This window comes from Alligator sinensis, unplaced genomic scaffold (assembly GCF_000455745.1).
Source record: "Alligator sinensis unplaced genomic scaffold, ASM45574v1 scaffold2239_1, whole genome shotgun sequence".
Taxonomy (NCBI): Eukaryota; Metazoa; Chordata; order Crocodylia; family Alligatoridae; genus Alligator; species Alligator sinensis.
The window spans coordinates 4,787-12,553 of NW_005843651.1; the positions used below are offsets into that span (position 1 = coordinate 4,787).

Consider the following 7,767-nt stretch of genomic DNA (forward strand, 5'->3'; position numbering starts at 1 on the left):
ATCTCCAGTTGGTCACTCAAAATCAGTTGTTACACTTAACCAATCTTGACCTTACATTTTAGCATATCTGAACATCAAAGACACTGTCCAAGCCCTAACCTGGTTTAAACCCAACTTTGCAGAAGTCATTGAGAATTCCAGGGGTGGGAAGGAGCCACAACAAGCCATTCATTTTTCCCATTAGGATGCTTACAGTGATAAGAAAAGCCAAGTCTAACCTGGCTTTAACACCACAGCAGCAGATGCACAATGTCACATAAGCAGAAAGTCTGTTACCCAAAGAAGTCTTTGTTGAAATGGCATAACACAAATCCATCTTACCATGTATAAATGGGCCTTGGGGATCTAAAGTACAACCCTTTCTTATTTATTAATGTCCTAATTATTACAAAATTACAACTCAACATATATACATGTGTATATGCTCAACACACACACACACACACACACACACACACACACTCCCCAATGACTGCCAGTTTTTTACTTACACTTATAGAGCCAAAATGACACCTCATGTAAAAGGGTGCAACTCTGAGCTATATCCCCTTCTGCCATCTCTTGGTCTCTCGGTTGAAACTTTACAACAAAACACACCAAACCAGGCATTTGCAAATGTTACTTTTGACTTTTGCCCTACTTTAGGACCCAAGTTCAGACAAGTCCATAAACAAGAGCTCCCATCCTTCCTGATTCAGCAGAGCAAGCAAGTGAGTTAAGCCAGTGCTTAAGTCTCATTGTGCTCAGTTATATCCCTGAACTGCAGACTGAATATGGAAAAGAGAAACGGAGAAAAGAGACTGAAAAGAGAATCATCTTTTTTAACCCCTGTCAAATAGGTTGGAGAAGCCACTAGATATAATACTGACCCTACTATACAGATTTCCCCCCCAAGCATTCTACTCTGTGTTCCCTAGAACAGCAGGTGCCTTAATCGCCTCCCAGTTACACCAGTGCACATTGTCAGTGACTCCCATAAACAGTCCCGGATTTAGGCTTAAACTACTTAAGCTACGCTTTAGGGCCTCACGATATCAGGGGCCTCTAAATAAGAAAAAGAAAACGGACTCAATGTCAAGTTTTATAATAGGCAGTTGGTAAATAAAGGAGGAAAAGGAGATCTGGGAAAATGACTCTCTTAATATGGACATTTTCATCCTTAAGTGACAAAAGTATACATATACTGGATTATTTTCATCGTATGCGGCCTCTAAAGATGGACATAGTTTAGGGCCTCAGCATATCATAATCTGGCACTGCTCATAAAGCAACTGTTGTAAAATGGGTCCCGGGAAGAGGAAATTCAGGCTGTAGATGCATTTAACATGGCTATTTATTCCAACTTAATCTCATCTTTGGATGAACCTCTTTCAAGTCTGCACTGTTGAAAATAACCACCGTCACTTCCCCGACTGTTGTCATTTAATTAAATAACCTTTCCCACTGAGCACTCCCAAGAGCACAAAGGCTCATTAATCTTTCTAGTGATTAGAGACGCTGCAAAAGCTTCAAACATTTACCTCTCTTTCCCAGCTGCTGAAATGGTTTTAGGAGGATCGGGGTTCATACCTCACATTCTCTGGAGCCACAGATACTGTACATGCAGGGTCCAGATCCATTAACAGATACATCCATGGTTGGCTTGTAGTCCACATAATACTCCTGTAAAGGGGAGTAGATTTGCCTTTCAGACTCTCTGACCTTTTTTCTGCGCCTCTTCATAAGAGAGTGCTGCTGGAGTTGTTTCACGCTGGCTGAATAGCACTTCCATGACACGTAGATAACCCATTAACGGATACATCCATGGTTGGCTTGTAGTCCACATAATACTCCTGTAAAGGGGAGTAGATTTGCCTTTCAGACTCTCTGACCTTTTTTCTGCGCCTCTTCATAAGAGAGTGCTGCTGGAGTTGTTTCACGCTGGCTGAATAGCACTTCCATGACACGTAGATAACCAGCAAAATCATAGCCACTGAAAGAAAGAGGGCCATGATCCCAGCAAAGATTTTGTGAAAGGAAACACACTTGTACTCCGGTTCCACTCCAGGTGCCGGCAGGTCCGAAGAAGGACTTGGCATAATGGAGGTTGGCTGATTACTTTCCAGTTTAGGAAGGGTAGGTTTGGGAATAAAAAGTGGCCTCTGGGGCATTTTAGGTGCCTGGTATGATCTTTCAGTAACCACCACCTGGATTTCAGTGCAGATATTGTGTGTTTCCACAGCATCGTTCACCTTCTCACCCTGCATGTGCTTAGGGTCCGCACATATCATAGTGCTTTCTTTATTCCCCTTGAAATCCTTAAGCCAAGTAAACAGATGGCAAATGGTTTGAGTACATTCCCACAGATTTCCGGACAGAGAGATTGATATTAGTGAAAGCCATGTATTGATGGTCTCCTGAGAGACGCTGGTGAGTTTGTTGGCATCCAGGTTCAGCTTGTGCAGGTTGGGCAGGCGTCGGAACGTCCCGGGCTCTATTCCTGTCATGTTGTTCCCCGATAAATCCAAGCTGTGCAAGGAGCTCCAAGTCCATGTAACCCTGGGCTAAAAGAACGGATCACATTCCACTACAAATAAATGGATTGAAGGTTGAAGAGGCATGGAAAGTGGGCCAAACTGATCTTAGAAAACTGGTTGTGCTCTGTTAACTGCAGGAGGCCAGCAAAAGCATTTACATGACAGACTCCATACACGGTTGTAGCCCAAATCCAGAAAATCAAGGTTCCAGCAATCTTGAAAAACTCGGACTGGTCCCGTTTTCAGCGAGTTGGACCTCAAGTGCAAGAACAAGAGTTTGCTAAGGCCCTTAAACTGCTCTGGCTGTAACACCTACAGCTCTTTGCAAGAAAGGTCCAGGTTGCAGAGATTGGGGCCCAGGTGAAATGTTTTGTTTTGCAGATGAGTAATTTTGTTGGAGCTTAGAATTAGTTCCTTCAGCCTTCGGATCCCCTGAAACACACCCTCCTCCCTGGAGCTGATGTAATTATGGCCAAGATAAAGCCAGATGAGCTGATTCAGGCCCCAAAACTGATTTAATTTAAACTTCTGGATGCTGTTGTAGTGCAGTGATAAGCCTTGAGATCCTCCAGAAATATTCCAAGGGCTATCTCTGAATGCGTGAGATTCACAGTACACCATCACATCTGCAGTTTTTGGGGCAAGTGTGCTGAGCCGCAGTGAGCGTACCAGACAGCACTGTAGGAAGTAGCACTGACACCACACTCATGCCTCTCAGCTGCTTCATTAAACGGAAACCTGCAATATTAAAAAGAAGACAAACGTGCATTGTAAAACTATTAAAATTAATCACCAGGAGATTACTTATGTCAGTGGGGCTTCTACTGAGGCATTGGAGGTCCAGTGGATTTGGAGACAACCTGTTTGTCCCTTCCTACACTGTTTGCTATGCCTGTTATCATTTCACTTCCTAGCCTGCCTCCCTCTCCCCCCGTACCCACACCACCACAACCACTGTGGTTATTCAAGTACTTGTGTGTGATTTATGATCCCAAAGATGGGCCGAGAGCCTGTCTGCTCTTCCCTTGATCTCATGTACATCCGCACACCATGTATCGGATATAGCCTTATCACTGGATGCTGAGGTTTTAACAATAAACGTATCTGTCAAGTCACCGTTCTGAACTCACCGCAGGGTTCAATTGGAAACTCAGCCCCTGCTTTGGTAGTTCAACAAGAAGTAAAATATTTCTTAATAAACCCAGCTGCTTGTAAACCTTTGCCAGCCTGCACCCCTCGCCCCCCAAAAAATGAGTATAAAAACGAGCTACAGTGATCAGCTGACATATAAAGTTTGACCTGCATTTGAAACATGCCTTTAGTGCAAAATGTAAGGTTTTCATCTACTCTTTCTAACCAGCATTGAGGGATCTTTTTCATGTGGAAAAAAAAGCATGCACTGTAAACACACACACACAAACACTATCATAAAGCATACATGTGTATTACCTATATTGTGTAGCAGATGTAGGGGACCCCGATATCATGAGGATGCCTTCATTAATACACACATCTCAGAACTTAGTTTTCAAGGTCGTATTATATGTTCATTATATGGATGTAAACACATCTACTGATATTCAAATATCTATTATTTTGTACGTGTGTTATTTTGATGTATTGCATGTGCAATACATGTATGTGTGTATATATTCACACATGTACACACACATACACCTATACAGAAGTATGAATGTGTGTGTATATGTATGCACACACTTTTATACCAACGTTGTGTGACCCTGGTGGGAGCACTACCCGCAGCCATGTCCAAGTTTTTGGCATCCTGGGGTGCCAATAAGTCTCGGTCTACTCCCACTCTGTCTACAGGCTGGGAGCACCACCCACTGCAGCGCTCTCCCGTGGTGCTCCCTGCACCAGACCACACACTAAGTAACTATTTACAGTAATTTATTGTTCACAATAACAACTCAGAGACTGACAAATAACTGAGAGACTGACAAATTCGACATCCCATAAATAACAAACTATTGTTCATTATTGAGCCATTATAGCTATATTATTTGTGCAAGCTCAATAGCTATTAACTTGTGTGAGCTATTGAGCTAGTAATGGTAGCTCATTATTGAGCTGTTTTCAATAAACTCAATTATGATACTCATCATCTAACAAAAGCAATTATGTTATCAACTTTACCACTCGGGCAACTTATAACAGGTATGTATATACGCTTAGTCAGCCAGGTCTCCACAAAATCCCTCTGCCTGCAGCAAAGTAGCCCACTGTGCAGCGGCTGCAGCAGAGCCCCGGGGAGCGGTGCTCGCTCTGCCTCACAAGAGGGGTGGCGATGCTGTCATCTGGACAGAAGATGGCGGGGAGGGGGGCTGTCCAGAGTGTGGCTGCTCCAGAGACCAGGGTTTCTTGCCTTGTCCAGTCTTTCCTGGGCCCCTGCAATCACTCACACAGCTCCCCAGACACTTCCCAAGGCAGCTGTCCTGTGGTTTGCACCTGGAGCACCCCTCTCAGCTGTACGTTATTGAGCTCTCTGCTGGAGCTCCCACACAGCTGCTTTCTGCAGCTCTCCCAGAAAACCTCCTCTAGCAACCCCTGTCCCTCATTCCCTCCAGGGACTCCCTGCACCAGGGGATCTTAAGAGTGGGAGGGGAACCCATTTGCACAACCCCTGCTCCTTCAGTAAAGGCAATTCTGGGTACTCAGTAGCTGGTAGCTCCTCTGCCCACAATAGCAGCCCTTCTCCCCTTTTTTTCCCGGGCTTCCTGCCCTGGAGTTCCAGCTGTCAAATCTTGTGCACACATCCTGTGTGCACAGCCTGCTGGCAGAGCCTTGTCCCAAGAGTGCAAACACCCTGAATGAGCTTGCGCACTCCAAGGAAGCCCTTCAGCACCTTTACAGTTGCATTAAGATCAGCAAAAAGCATTACATTTCAAGAGTCATATTTTCATCTGGACCCCCCTTGCTGTTCCTCACTGCCGCTGATTTGAATGCTTTGCATTTCAGATGTCAGGTTGATCCTTCTGCATTGTCTATGCTGCTTTGGGAGAGCAGTCAGATTTTGCACAGTCTCTGAATAATTGTGGCAAGAATTTCAGAAATGTCAACCTACACACACACACACACACACACACACACACACACACTTTCTCAGAGCAAATCATAATTTTGGGACCCCCCTGGCTCAGTCCAGAGCTGTATTCCCACCCATCATTTGGCTGCATTCTTCCATCAGTAGCACTCTTTAAAGGCCTGTTATCTTCTCTGTAAATAGTCATTTTATTATTTGTCACACACACACACACACCCCCCCGTGCTGCAATTATTAATTCTAATTTTAAACCAAGAGCCAGTAAGTGAAACCATTCTTTATCTAAAAAGCCCTTATGTGTCTCTGTCTTTCACTTCAATGGTTAGGTCTCTAATATAAATTCTGATCTTTTGCTCTTGCCTGTGCGCCAGCAGCAGCCAGCTAGAAATATGTTCCAGCTGTTGCAGAGTTTGGGGGAGGGAGATGGAAATTAAAACTGTCACACTTGAAAAAATAAGACAAATGACTGCTGGAGATCCATCAGCTCTACTAGGGATATTTATTGACAAACCAAGTCAGCCTTCCCAAAACCCACAAAATCACCCCCCTCTTGCCTACTTCCCACATGCTGCAAACTGTTCACAATCCTTCCCGACAACCTGCATAATCTCAATACAAGTTTATCTAACGTGCACACAATCCCAAAGGAAATCTCGTATGTGCGCACCTCAGACGGATACAGACACCTATTTAGAGGTGTATGGGCGAGTTGGATCATGAATGGACTCGCTGTGGTTGTCAGCTCCGTGCATGCATTTACAGATTAATTACACAGAGGTTGGGGGTGGGGGGAGGTGTGTGTGTTTGTGCAGAGGCGGGGATACGCAATCAAAAAATATAATAGCAAAAATGCCTGGCAAAGGACTGCACTGCTGCTGTTCAGACTGGTCCCTGCTCTCCATCAGCTAATAATCCAGATGAAAAAATGTACTGTACACCTGCAGCTGTGCTAAGGAGGCGGCAACAAAAGTTCACTTACCCCATCCTTTTGTCATCCACAAAAATATCCCCTTTTTTCTTCTCCCTCTCTCTTCCTTTCACTTTTTTTATGGGGTTTTTTTTTTTGTTTTTTTTTGTTTTTTTTTTTATACACATAGGGCTCCTTTCTTTAAACCATCACAACCTTCATGCCACAGCACAGCTGCCACTCACATCACTGCCATCCGACCGGCATGCCAGTAACCCACACAAAGTTTCCTAGAGGGGACAAGAAAGAATTTGGTGGATGAGGAAAAGAAGGGACAGGGGAAGGGAGTAGGGGGTGGGGGGTGGTCTTCTGTGCTGTTTAAGAGCTATGCCGGACAGGTTTATCCATGTAGCCGGTTGTGTTGAAAGTGTCTTGTAGCTGTGCTGAGAGGCAGCTCTTGTTGAATTCAGCAGGCTTTCCAGAGAGCGAGGGTGCTCCAGAGCATGTGGGTGTTAATGTTTAGTTTGTGATGCACCGAGTGCCCTCCACTGGAGAGAACGGATCACACATTAAAGGCACGAACAAGTGATCCTGCCATTGTTTATGCACGTTCCTCTTTCAGAAAAGAAAATTAGGGACACAGTATTGCTTCCTGCCTCCCGCACTTCATTTTCCTTCCCAGATTATTAAACATTTATTCCATGGATTTTCCTGCAATTACTATAACAGACCAAATAAAACACCTCATCCTTGCATATTTAGCAAGCTGCATACCTAAACCACCATCTTTTTATTGTGCGAATTATAGGTTATTTTTAATTCCTTTATTCATTGCAGGGGGCTTGGTGTGGAGGGGGGATGCTTATAGATGAATAATAAAAATGCTGTTAAGGGTACTAGGTGGGGGCTGTAAAATACACAAATCTAGCATCTGCATAAAGGGTATTTAATTAAAAGTGCTATGTTGAAAAGTAAACAGACTGAAAATGGCATTTTTTAAAACTCCGCTAAGTGCTTTTTGTCAGGCAAATAATATAAAGTTCAGCATATAATTGTAACAGACTGCCCGTGTGGGCTCACCAGATTGGCTTGAGACATTTCCCCTGGGCTAAAAACAGTGTCGGTGAACTCGGAGCAAGTCCAAGGGTGGAGGTGGGGAGACCTGCCCTGCGGAGAAGGAGAAGCCGATTGAAAGAAGAGGTTTTCAGTCCCCTCATTCGCAGGGAAGGGGGATGGCCGGGGTTGGGGGCCAGCCACCCTCAGCCCTGGCCGGCCGGGTT

At 44.5% G+C, this 7,767-nt stretch overlaps 1 pseudogene; it reads right to left on the minus strand.

The window, feature by feature from the left end:
• Positions 1-891: 891 nt before the first annotated feature.
• Positions 892-7,767, minus strand: part of LOC102378194 — a 14,664-nt pseudogene continuing 7,788 nt past the window's right edge.